We start from the raw sequence: 14,038 nt of genomic DNA, 5'->3' as shown, positions 1-14,038 counted from the left end.
TCACTACAACTCTGTTATTTCCCCCACCCTACAGATATGGAAACTCTTTGACCACAACCTCCAATTTTTACCAAATCACTCCCACTATGCCTGGTCTGCACTCAGGACCCCCAGGGTACTCTCTCTCCACTTGATTTTCAGCCATTAGCTCCTTCCACTTTGACTTCGCTGTCCATCTGAGATCCTACAGGTTACCACTATTTCTGCCGCTCTTTTGTTGATATTATAAAATCCTCTGTCTCTCTGACCTTTAATCACATCTTTGTGGGATACACCCCAAACCTGGATGGACTTCTGTATGCATATAACCGGGTCTCTCTGAGTACCCCTGGGCAGTCTCACATGTCAGCATAGATTGGTACTTCAAGTTTATGGTCACCAACTGTACCCTCAACACTGCCTGGTGATACTGCTCTGTCCTTGTAACTAACATGCCCGTCCCCTCCAGGCAATGGCTACTCACACTCCCTCCATTCAACCTTCCAAGCCCTATCTCATCCTCCTGTTGTCAACAGCTGACCATCTTTACCAAAAAACTAAACACCACCAAATTTACAAACACACACACATTTACACATATCCTCATTCCCTGTCCTCCTCTACATTGGACAAAGTTCCCTCCTTCTATCAGTTCCTCCACATGCACTCTGAACCCCACTTCTTGCAGCCTGGTCAGAAATCTTATGATATTGATTATTCCCTCCCTCTTGATATTTCAACCTCTTCTCCACACTAACTCCTTCTCCAAAACTTGTAAATATGCCCAAATTTTTCCTCATCTTAAAAAAATACCTTCCACTCAATGTTGTTAATATATCAGTACTCCCCAGCTTGATCTGTAGACTCAACACAATCTCAACCGGAATCCCAGCAAGTTATTTTGTGTATATTGACAAACCAATCTAAAGTCTAGAAAGACCCAGAAGAGCCAACTCTGGATTGGAGAAGGATAAAGTCAGAAGACTGACACTACCAGTTTCAAGACTTACTACAAAGCTTCAGTAATCAAGACAGTATGAGATGGTGAAAGAATAAACAGAAAGATAAATGGGACAGAATAGAAAGCCAAAAGTAGACCCACACAAATAGAATCAACTGATCTTTGGCAAAGGAACAAAGGCAATCAATGGAGAAAAGATAGTCTTTTCAACAAATGTAACAATGGACATGCAAAAAAAAAAAAAAAAAGTCTAGAACAGACCTTCTACTTTTCACAAAAATTAACTTAAAATGGATCATAGACCTAGATGTAAAATGCAAAACTATAAAACTGCTAGAAGATAATATAACAGAAAATCTAGGAGACCTTGAGCTTGGCAAAGACTTTTTCATTTATTTATTTTTTAAAGTTTATTTATTTTTGAAAGAGAGAGAGAGAGAGGACAGAGAGAGAGAGAGAGAGAGAGAGCTCAAGCAAGTGGGGGAGGGGCAGAGAGAAGGAGAGATAGAATCCCAAGCAGGCTTTGCGTTATCAGTGTGGAGCCCCACATCGGGGGCTCATGAACTCATGAGGTCATGACCTGAGCCGAGATCGAGAATCAGACACTAAACTGACTGAGCCACCTAGGTGTCCCTTGGCAATGACTTTTTAAATACAATAGCAAAAGTAGTATCTGTGAAAGAAAAAAATTGATAAATGAGACTCCATTAAAATGAAAAACTTCTGTTCTGTGAAAGACACTATTAAGAGAATGAGAAGACAAGCCACAGACTGGGGAAATATTGGCAAGATGCAAGTCTAATAAAGAACTCGTGTTAAAAATATACAAAGAGCTCTTTAAACTCAACAATATGAAAATAAGCAACTCAACTTATTTTTTTTTAAAGTAATCTCTACACCCCACATGGGGCTTGAACTCATGACCTCAAGATCAAGAGTCGCATGTTCCACCAACTGAGCCAGACCAGTGCCCCAGCAATACAATTTAAAATGGACCCCCCAAATGGGCAAAAAGCTCTGAACAGATACCTCACCAAAGAAGATATACAGATGGCGAATAAGCATAGGAAAGATGCTCCATATTATAAGTCATTAGGGAAAGATGCTCCATATTATATGTCATTAGGGAATTGCAAATGAAAACAAGATACTACTTCACATCTATTAAAATGGCTAAAATCCCAAACACCAATAGGTGGTAAGTGTACGGAACAACTGAAGCTCTCATTCATTGCTGATGGAAAAACAAAATGGCATAACCAATTTGGAAGACAGTTTGGTAATTTCTTGCAAAGCTAAACATAGTCTTATCATATGACCTGGCGATTGCATACTTTGGTATTTATCCAAATGAGTTGAAATCTTACGTCTGCACAAAAACCTGCACATGTATGTTTTAGCAGTTGTATTCATAATTGCCCAAACTTAGAAGTAATCAAGACATTCTTCTAGAGTGTCTTCTAGACACACATTCTAAATAACTGTGGCACATCTAGATCATGGAATAGTATTCTGCAATAAAAAAATGAACTATTGAGCTCACCCCTGCAAAAACATGAAATAACCTTAATGCATATTGCTAAGTGAAGGAGGCCAGTTTGAGAAGGCTACACATTGTGTGTTTCCAGCTATGACATTCTAGAAAATGCAAAACTATAGAGACAGTGAAAAGATTGGGGGTTGCCAGGGGCTTGGAGAGAGGGAGGGATGAATAGATGAATCATAGGGGATTTTTAGGGCAGTGAAACACTTTGTATGATACTATAATGAGGGATATACAACATTACACATTTGCCAAAACCCATAGAACCACACAACACAGAGTGAACTCTAATGTAAACTATGAACTTTGGTTAGTAATGATGTATCAATTTGCCTCATTAGTTGTAATAAGTGTACTACAAGATGTTACTGCAAGATGTTGATAGTAGGGGAAGCTGTGTGTGGAGGAACAGAAAGAATATATGGACCCTCTTTGTACTTTCTGTGCAGTTTTTCTGTAAACGTAAGCTTTAAGAAATAAAGTTAATTAAATGAAGTGAAAGCAAAACAAAACAAATACTACCTTTCTTCAATTCCATGTCCCCCTCCAGCTATGGTCATTTCCCTCCTCCCATCATGGCCACTCTTCTTAAAAGAGTTTGTCTATGGGGTGCCTGGGTGGCTCAGTCGGTTGGGCGGCCGACTTTGGCTCAGGTCATGATCTCGCGGTCCGTGAGTTCGAGCCCCGCGTCGGGCTCTGTGCCGACAGCTCAGAGCCTGGAGCCTGTTTTGGATTCTGTGTCTCCCTCTCTCTGACCCTCTCCCCAGTTCATGCTCTGTCTCTCCCTGTCTCAAAAATAAATAAACGTTAAAAAAAATTAAAAAAAAAAAGAGTTTGAGTACTACAGAAGATAATAATTACATGAACTGAATGCTTATTATGTGTTAAACATTTTACGTAGATGGTTGCATTCACTTCTCACAACAGTCCTCTGTTATAGATTTGGACCCTGAGGTGTAAAACGTTTGAGTAACTTGACCAACTTCATATCGTTAGTAAAGGGTGGAATCAGTGCTTGAGGACAGGCTGCTGGGCCTTAGAGATTAGAGGTACTGCTTTTTTTTTTTTTTTTAATGTTTTATTTATTTTTGAGAGAGAGAGAGTGCATGTGTACGCATGAGTGGGGGAGGGGCAGAGAGAGAGAGGGGGATAGAGGATCCAAAGTGGGCTCTGCACTGAACAGTAGTGAGCCTGATGCAGGGCTTGAACTCCTGAATCACGAGACCCTGAGCCGAAGTTGGATGCTCAACTGACTGAGCCACCCAGATACTCCTAAATTAATGCATCTATGTGCCCCTCTCCAATCATAATCAAACTTTCTTTTTCCTAGAGCAATGGCTGCGTGGTCTTTGGTGATGATCATATTAGTTTCACCACTTATGTATCCATCCCTGAACAATGTAGTTTAGTTTTTTAAACTTTACGAATGGAATCACACTGTATGTTTTCTTTTCTGTCTTGCTTCTTACTCTCAATAAAATATTTATGACATTCATATTTATTGTCATGTTTCACAAAGTGCATCCATTTTTAGTATAACACTGCATTGTGTGACTAAACCATTATTTATGATGATTAACATGGGGTTTATTTCCAGTTTTTGGAACTGGAATTATAAGCACTGATTCTGTTGACCCTATCATGCAGGAATCCTTGAAATAATATGCATACATCTCTCTTTGTATATACCTAAGAGTGGACTTGCTGGGCCATGTCAAACTCACTTCCAAAATGATTGAACCAATTTCCACTTCTTGGGCATTATATGGGAGTTCTGGTTGCTCCACACACTTATCAATATTTAACACTATGTACTTTCAGAGTTCTGAATTTTTGCCAATCTGGAGGGTGTGGTTTTATTTGTACTTCTCTGGTGTCTAATGAAGCTGAGCATCTTTTTATGGGTTTATTAGCCATTTGGATTTCCTTTTTGGTGAAGTGAGGGTTTAAGCTTTTGCCATCTCTATGTCTGGATTCTTACTGTCTCTTCTGGTAATTCATTATGATTGCCATCTCCCTGGTGTTTTTTCCATGATTTATGAAAAGTATCCATTATTTTTAGTTGCTTTCAGCCAGAGGTTTAGACTGAAAGAGCTAGTCCGTTATTACTGGAAACTGGAAGTTTTCTATTGGTTTCCTTTAAAAAATTATTATTATTAAAAAAAATTAATGTTTATTTATTTTTGAGAGAGAGAGAGAGAGAGAGAGAGACAGAGCATGAGCAGGGAAGGGACAGAGAGAGAGGGAGACAGAATCTGAAGTAGGTTCCAGGCTCTGAGCTGTTGGCACAGAGCCCGATGTGGGCTCCAAAAATTATTATTTTTTAAAATGTATATTTATTTTTGAGAGACAGAGGGAGGGAGGGGCAGAGAGAAAGGGAGAGAAAGAATCCCAAGCAGGCTCCGTGCTGTTAGGAACCGTGAGATCATGACCTGAGCCCAAATCAAGAGTCAGATGCTTAACCAACTGAGCCACCCAGGTTCCCCTAAAAGTTTATTTTTAATGAAATATTTCTGGCATATAAAAAAGTATAGGTAATAATATAAATAGTCACACATGTAACCATGGGTCTGCTTAAAAAGTAAAACATTGGATGTAAAATTAAGGCCCTTTGTATATCCCTTTCCCCCTTTTCCCTAGAAGAAGTTAATAACCTGAATTTGATTTCATCATTTCCTTGCATATTTTAATAATTTTTCTAGAAATATGTTCGTAATCTTCTTTGGTATTTTGCTTGTTTCTTAATTTCATGTAAATGGTATTTAACTGTATGTATCTTTTTAGCAGCTGATTTTATTTTGACACTTCTCTACACACACACACATACACACACACACACACACATCATGTGCCATGTATCAACATGGGTAAATTTCCAATATATATGTATATGTGTATATATATATACACAATAGTAAGAACGAAAGAACTAAAGCTATATGTATCAAAATGAGTAATTTACTATTTTTACTATGGTATTATATTTATATTGCATTATATAAATAAACCCCAATGTACATATCCATTCTATTGATGGATGTGGTTTTCACTTTTTCAACTATTAGAAAACAATACCCGAGTCAACTTTGTTGTTTATGTTCCCTTGTGCATGTGAACAAGAGTTTCGCTAGACTAGATATCTAGTTACCTAGATATGAAATGTGCATCATCTGTAAGAATATGTATCTTCTGTTTAGCAAGATATGACCAAATTTTGCTTCAAAATGATTTAAATTTATTTTGCCATTAGTTATGCACGAAAGCCCTGGTTGCTCCAAAGTGTCACCAATTCTTGCTTTCATCAGATTTCTTAATTGTTGCTAAGTCTACATGTTCGTATTTCATGACCTAGTAAGGTTGAGCATCTTTTTTTTTTTAGTTTTAATTTAAATTCCACTTAGTTAACATACAGTGTAATATCAGTTTTGGGTGTACAATGTAGTGATTCAACGCTTCCATACAACACTTGGTGCTCATCATGACAAGTGCACTCCTTACTCCCCATCACCTATTTCACCCAACCCCCACCCACCTCCTCACCAATAACTATTAGTCTGTTCTCTATAGTTAAAGAGTCTGTGGTTGAGTATCTTTTTAAATTATTTTTGTGGCATTGGTTTTCTTCATTAATGAGTTGCCTGTTCACATTCTTTGCCTATTTTTCTGTCAGATCATTTGTCTTTTTCTTACTAATTTTTTTTTTTTTAACATTCTGGATGGTAATTCTTAGTCAGTTATATGAATTGTACATATCTTCGCCCAGTCTGTCCTGTGTTTATATGGTCTTTCAGTGCACAGAATTTTTATATTTTCATGTAATCAAGTTTATTAATCCTTGATAATTTTCTAGTTTGATAAATGATATTACCACCCATTCAGTTGCTAAAGCCTGAAACCTGGGAGTCATCCTTGTCTCTTTTTTTTTTTTTTCTGTCTTACTTCCCACATCCAATCAGTTAGCAAGTCTAATTATTCTACTTTCCAAATATCTCTAGAATCCATCTTTTATTCCCACTGCCACCAGCTTGCCCAGGTGACCATCATCTTGTGGGCTCCTCCTGATTTCTCCACACACCTCCTCTCTTGGTACCCCTGAATCCATTCTCCCTACTGTAGTCAGAGTAGTATTTTATTTTTTTTATTATTTTTTTAAATGTGTATTTATTTTTGAGAGACAGAGACAGAGCGTGAGCAAGGGAGGGGCAGAGAGAGAGGGAGACAGAATCTGAAGCAGGCTCCACGCTGCTTCAGGAACAGCTTTATTGCCATAAATCTGATAACTTAGATGAAATGAACTGATTCCTTGAAAGACACAAACTTCTAAAATTCACTCATGGGAAAATAGATAACCCAAAAGAAATTGAATTTGTAGCTAAAAACTTTCTAATTAATAGAACTCCAGGCTGAGATTAACTCATTGATAAATTATACCAAACAGTTAAGGAAGAAATCTGTTCCAGAAAATAGAAGAGGGAACACTTCCTACCCAATAAAACTACCATTGCCATAATACCCAAACCAGACAAAGGTGTTATGGGAAAAGAAAACTACCAATACCAATATTCCTCATGAACATAAGTGTATAATTCCTCAACAATATCAGCAAATCAAATCCAGTAATATATAAAAAAGGTACTACAGCATGATCAAATAAAATTTACAAGAATGCAAGTTTGATTAAATGTTAAAAAATCAATGAAACACATCATATTAACAGATAAGGTAGGAAAAACCACATGACCACCTCAATAGATGCTGAAAAAGCATTTGACGAAATTCAACATTCATTCATGATAAAAGCTTTCAACAAAGAATAGAGGGGCTGATTCAAAGAATAAGCTATTCCTTAGCCTAATGAAGAATATCTGTGAATAACATACAGATAACACTAAACCTAATGGTGACAGATTAAGATTGGAAACAAGACAGGATGTCCTCTCTCACCATTCCTGTGACATAATAAGAAATATATGCTTGGTTTCTGCCCTTAGTTCCTGACACAGAGCTCCCCAAAACCCTTGTAATTTCCTGATAGGAGAGGTTTTAAATTTTATTTCTATTTATAGATTCATGCAAAAATTCAGGTTTTATTTTTACTTATTTTTACATTGGTGGAAGCTGATGTCAGGAACTTATAAGAAAATAATAACTTTTGTTTTCTACCCCTTGGCTGAACAAATATACACACAGCGTGGCATTATCATTAAGCAAGACTTGCTTTTTTTTACATTTCATACATGAATGCAATGTTATCCTTTCTTGAACAAAACTCATCAAAATGCCCAGATTACTACGGAAGCCATCTTTGGAGGAAGTGTTTAATAAACCTATTTTCTTTAAATAAATCCTCTAGTAGGAAATGGGAGAATTCATTACCTTTTCTTAGAAGGAAGGCTTTGAAAGTTATTATTTGTTAAATTTATGTGTTCAGCTCACCAACATTTCCTTATTGGAAACATCAATATTTCCACATCACCATTTCCCAATGATTTTAAAATCTCAAAATTCTGTGTCTCCTTTGGCTTGCTTCTCTCTTGATTCCACGCGGGCTTCATTAATGGTTTGCTTCATATCATTATCTTCATTTTCATAAATTTACTTTAGAACATTCATCAATCCCTTGTTAGGATCTGTTTCAGCGTCCCGGGAGGGCTTTTCTTTCTCTTCTCATTCTTTGTCAACCTGAATCAGGTAGTGCCACCGCGTGTTTTCTGCTTTCGTTCTACATAGGAACTGCATCTGTCTTGACTTTTTTGAACTGCCTTCCGCAGAGATGGATTTCAAGAGATTGTTCACCATCATAGAGTAACTCTTCCCATTTAGATTCCTTACCAAAAGATCAAATAATCTCTCTGGGAAATGCACCTGCACATTCTCAGTGGGGACTTGGATTCCAGTTAAGGTAATGAAGATTTTCACAAACTCATCTGACTGATCCCATCTACAATTACTGATTTTCATTGTATATCCCGTTGTAATGGGAGGAACCACAGCAGCTGGCTTTTCATCGTCAAGAAATTCTGTTTTTCCCTGTGATTTCTGCTGCATCTTATTCTTGATTTCTGCCTCAAGCATGGATTTTTCAGCTACAAAGGCATCATGTACCCTTTTACTGGTGGCCTTTTCCAGCAGCACCTTCACCTCTTCTAGATCTTTCTGTAGCTCTTCCAAAGCTGAAGTCATGGTCCAGCTGTGTCAGGCGAGGCGCGAGCTGCAGCCACACGGGGGAGAGAACAGGAAACGCCACCAGTCGCGCACTCACCCAGAGGCAGACCCGCCGGCAGGAGTCGCAGCGCCCTTAGCCTGTGCGCACCCCCGACCTACCGGCCTCCTGCACTTGGTGCCTCTCAAGTATGTTTCATGTTAAAGTCGTGACTCTTGGTGTGTTCCTTCATAGCTTCAGGGTAGGAACTGGTTACTAGAAAGATTAAGCCACGATTAGAAGCTTAGAACTTTCAGCCTTACCCACCCGTACTCTAGGGCGGGGCGGGGGAGGGTAGAGATAGAGTTAATAACCCATTCTGCTTACACGATGAAGCCTCCATAAAAATCTCTAAACTATGGGGTTCAGAGAGCTTCCAGGTTGGTGAATGCATCCATGGGCACCCCAAGCTCCCAAGGTCTGGACTCTTCCAGACCTTGTCCTGGGTACCTCTTTATCTGGTTGCTCACTTGTATCGTTTATAATATCCTTTGTAATAAACCTGTTACTAGTTAGTAAGGTATTTCCTTGAGTTCCATTAAGGTGTTATAGCAAATTATTGTAGTTGAAGAGGGGGGGTCTTGGGAGCCTCCGATTTGTGGACAAGTTGGACAGAAGTGTATGTAACCTACTAGCTCTGTGTAGTTAGTGTCAAAATTGAGTTAAATTGTAGGACATTAAGTCAGTATCTGCAGAGAACTGGAGAATTTCTTGGTGTGGAAAACCCATACATTTAACCAGTGTTGTGAGTAGAAACAGATCCTACTAACTGGTGTCAGACAAGTGGGATTTGCTAAAACAGCCATGGTTCACAGAAACTTACGGTTTGGGAAGAGAAAGTAAGAAAAGGCAGGGAATAAGGAAGCTTTGATCCCTGGATGGCCACTTAGTCCCTCATGGTCTGAAACTACAGCTGTGCTGAGATCAGTTATGATCCAGAAATGGTGCTGGATTTGATTCTCAAGGAGTTGGCTTATTACATATGTAAAGAAGTGCAAAATAATGAGAAGCATGCTAAATGTACAGTCCCCTGGTTATTATCTGTAAGAGCCAAAGTGAAAGTAAAAGAAAGTGGTGGGTCAGACCTTGATGGTGGATCACGAGCTTTAGCCACTAGTCCCAAAGTCTGAGCTTTAGCCTCTAGCCTCAAAGCAGCCTACAAGGGGGAAAATTATGCTCTAAGGCCTCTGCTTACCACGAAGGTTGTCAAGATGGGGGGAAGACAAAATCAAGACACTACTGAAGCCAGAAGCATAGTGTGAAGGAGTTGTCTTATTTTGTAGATTGCTATCATTTGGTTCCCTGAAGAGCTTTTACTGAAATGGATTGTGAGAGTAATTAATTTGGGGGCTGTGTCCTTGGTTTTGAATGCTGCAGAGTGGAAGAGCATGTTTGGATTGATACAGGACTTAAAGCTCATCCTTGAAAAATAGAAGGTGGAGATACATGATCCAGGAATACACAAGAGATTATTCAAGAGGCAACAGCCAGCATGGTGGACTGGACAGAAACCACTGGAAGGCGTGTTTATCCTGACAAGATGGACTACCCAAAGTCCCCTATAAATGCCAAGTGGAACACCCCAGATGAAGCAGCTATGTTTCATACACAAGCCATGTGGGATTGGCTTTGTGATGGCCAGGATGTTCACCTGCTGAATATGACATTACCTTTGACATATGGAGGTATGTCCTTGACACAGGAGCCAAGTGCACTGGGAATTCACAACCTGTTGGTGAAGTTTAACAGGAGCTAAGATTGGAGTAGGCGGATATGCAGGTGCAGTAATTGATGGAATTGAAAGTCAGGAAGGAAATTGATGGTGGTTCCAAAATGCATGGCCAGTATTCTGTTTGAAAAGCTGCTGTGTTAAGACTGTCAGATGGAAAGACTGGTAGAAGGTCGTCTTTCAATGGGTTGAACTGTGTGCTGTTGTCTAGCTGTGATGAAGTATTGAACATTGGTTAAAAGCCCCTGTGTTTGGGTTTTTATGGACTCATGGGCAGTAGCCAACAGCCTGGCCATGTGGTCAAGGTAGCTGGGCAAGCAAAAACTGGACTATTAAGGGGCTGCCTGAATAGGGTGAAGCCATGTGGAAATCACTCTGGGGATTTAAGGAACACATTAAAGCAGGGCATGTTGATGCCCATTGGACAAACTTCCTTCCAGATTTACAAGGTGATAGAAACCACCAGGTAGACCTTTTGGTGCACTCCCTTGAGGTGGCCACCTAGTTTTATGAAATGGGTGGACACGTGGGTGCTGAAGCAATACAGAGGTGGGCTGAATCTAGACATATTCCTCTCGCACTTTTTGAGGCACAAAATGCTAACAAGAGAGAGAAAGACTGCAGATGGCGCTGGGAAAGATGCCCCCGGGAGGATGGCCCTGCACACAGCTGACATGCGGACTACATTGGACCAGTGCTGGTAGGTCCGGGGGACGATAAGTGGGTCCTAAGAGGAATAGACACTTAGGCTGGACTGGGCTTTGCATTCTTGGTAGTAGACCCAAACACTTAAAATGCTATTAAAGGACTGGTACAGAAGACATTGTACCAATTTGGGCCACTGAGTAACATTTCTTCAGACCCAGGGATGCACGTTATAGCCCATAGTGTCCAACAGTAGGCAAAGAGATATCACATCAAATGAACAAATCATTTCATATCATCCTGAGAGTAACTCAGGCAGATGGTTGTGTAACTAAATCTTGATCAAATTCTTAGAAAGGTTCCCTGGTTATAACTGACAATATAATGGCGGAATGCACAAATACATATCACCCTTGTTTTTGTGGGTAGAAAGCTAAATATGGATAGCTTTGTGGATAGATAAATATGTGGGTAGAAAGCTAAGCAAAATAGGGAAAAACAATGAGCCTTGAAGGGATTAAAGTAACGGGCATCACCTGGTGGGTTCGAGTTCCCCTGCAGAATGGCCGCACCCTGAGACAAGGAAGGCTGTGGGAGGTCTTGTGGCATAGTCAGACTAAGTTACATCTAGATGTGACTGCCTCTCATTTAACCCCAGTATAGGGAGACCCAACATTTTTGGGTAGAAAGTTTTGTTGTTGTTGTTTTTTAATGTTTATTTATTTATTTTTGAGAGAGTCAGAGAAAGAGTGCGCGCATGCTGGGGAGGGGAAGAGAGAGAGGGAGACAGAGAATCCCAAGCTGTTAGCGCAAAGCCCAACGCAGGGATCAAACACACCAACTGAGAGATCATGACCTGAGCTGAAACCAAGAGTTGGTCGCTCAACTGAATGAGCCATCCAGGTGCCCCAAGAAAATAAACGTTTTACAGATTGGAAAGGAAGAAATAAAACTGTCTTTGTTTGACAATGACATAGTTGTCTGTATAAAAATCCCAAAGGAGCTACAAGAATATTCCTAGAATAAGTAAGTTTAGCAAGTTTGTAGGATACAAGGCCAATATACAGAAGTCAATCATATTTCCATATATCAGCAATAGACAATTAGACTTTGAAATTAAAAAAATATGATTTATAATAGTCCTCCCCCCCAACACACACTTAAGTACTTAAGTAAAAATATAATAAAGTACGGGCAGGATCTGTCTACTGAAAACTACAGAACACTAATAAAATAAATCAACAAAGATGTAAATAAATGGAGAGATATACTGTGTACGTGGATTGGAAAATTCAATATTGTACGGATGTTACTTCTCCCCACTTTGATTTATAGAGTCAATGCATCCTCAATCAAAATCACAGCAGGCCTCTTTTTTTAATTTTTTAATTTTTATTTTTTTAGAAATTGGCAAGTGGATTCTAAAATTTATACAGAAAAGAAAAGGAACTGAAAGGAACTAAAAAAAGAATGCTAGCTGGAGAAATTACACTACCCAATTTCAAGACTTATTAGGAAACTATGGTCATCAAGACAGTGCGGTATCAGCAAAAGGGTAGACACATAGGCCAGAGGTACCAACAGAGAGCTCAGAAAAAAATCCACACAAATATCATCAACTGATTTTTGACAAAGGTACAAAGACAACTTAATGCAGAAAGAACAGTCTTTTCAACAAGTGGTGCGGGAGCAAGTGGACATTTGTATGTAAAAAAAAAAAAAAAAATTACACACATACCACAACACATTACACCAAAAGTAATGGCTCATAAGCTTAAATTTAAATAGTGAAATGGCAAAATATCTAGAAGAAAACACAAGACAAACTCTGGGTGGACCTTGGGCTTGGTGATCAGATTTCAGATACTACATCAAAAATGCAATCCATGGGGGCACCTGGCTGGCTCAGTCAGTGGAGTGTGCGAAGCTTGATCTTGGGGTTGTAGGTTTGAACACCATGTTCGGTGTATATATTTAAAAATGCAACCCATAGGGGCGCCTGGGTGGCGCAGTCGGTTGGGCGTCCGACTTCAGCCAGGTCACGATCTCGCGGTCCGGGAGTTCGAGCCCCGCGTCAGGCTCTGGGCTGATGGCTCAGAGCCTGGAGCCTGTTTCTGATTCTGTGTCTCCCTCTCTCTCTGCCCCTCCCCCGTTCATGCTCTGTCTCTCTCTGTCCCAAAAATAAAAATAAACGTTGAAAAAAAAAATTTAAATAAAAAAAAAATAAATAAAAATGCAACCCATAAAAGTAAAAAAATTGATAAGGTGGACCATATCAGAATTGAAAAACTTTGCTCTGTGACAGATATGTTAAGAGAATAAACAGGCGAACCACAGGCTAGGAGAAAATATTTGCGGATCGCATGTCTGATAACAGACTTGCATCCAGAATACATAAAGAATTCTTAAGGGTGATAAGAAAAACAACTGACCCAATTTAAAAATGGGCAAAAGATGTAAAAAGGCTCTTCAACAAATAAGATATATGGGTGGCAAGTAAGCATATGAAAAGATGGTCAACATTTGTCATAGAGAAATGCAGTTAGAATCACAATGAGGTACCAGTGTTCACCTTCCAGAATTGCTAAAAATCACCACCACCACCACCCCATGGGATGGAACAACGGAACTCTCACTGCAGGAAGAAATACCAAAGGGTATACTATAGGCATGCGGAAGGGTGGTTTGACAGTTTCTAATCATGAGAAAACATCAGACAAACCCAAAGTGAAGGACATCCTGTAAAGTAACAGATTAGTACTCTTCAAAACTGACAAGGAAAAAATGAGGGAAGAAAACAAGGAAAGAAATGGTTTTTCAGAGAAGACTACAGGGTCATGACCACTAAATAGAATGTAGTAACTTGGATTGGATCCTGGACCAGTAAAAGGACATTAGGGAAACCTAGTGCAATCTGAATGAAGTCTATAGCTTAATTAGTATTAACAATGTTAATTTCTTAGTTTTAACTAACGAATC

At 39.3% G+C, this 14,038-nt stretch overlaps 1 pseudogene; it reads right to left on the bottom strand.

Moving 5' to 3' along the window:
* Window positions 1-7,982: 7,982 nt before the first annotated feature.
* LOC123590443 lies at window positions 7,983-8,964 on the bottom strand (annotated as a pseudogene).
* Between the last annotated feature and the right edge of the window lie 5,074 nt (window positions 8,965-14,038).

Source organism: Leopardus geoffroyi, chromosome B4, assembly GCF_018350155.1.
Source record: "Leopardus geoffroyi isolate Oge1 chromosome B4, O.geoffroyi_Oge1_pat1.0, whole genome shotgun sequence".
Lineage (NCBI taxonomy): Eukaryota > Metazoa > Chordata > Mammalia > Carnivora > Felidae > Leopardus > Leopardus geoffroyi.
Note: the sequence above shows the minus strand (reverse complement) of the source record. Positions and strands in the feature narration are given on the sequence as shown.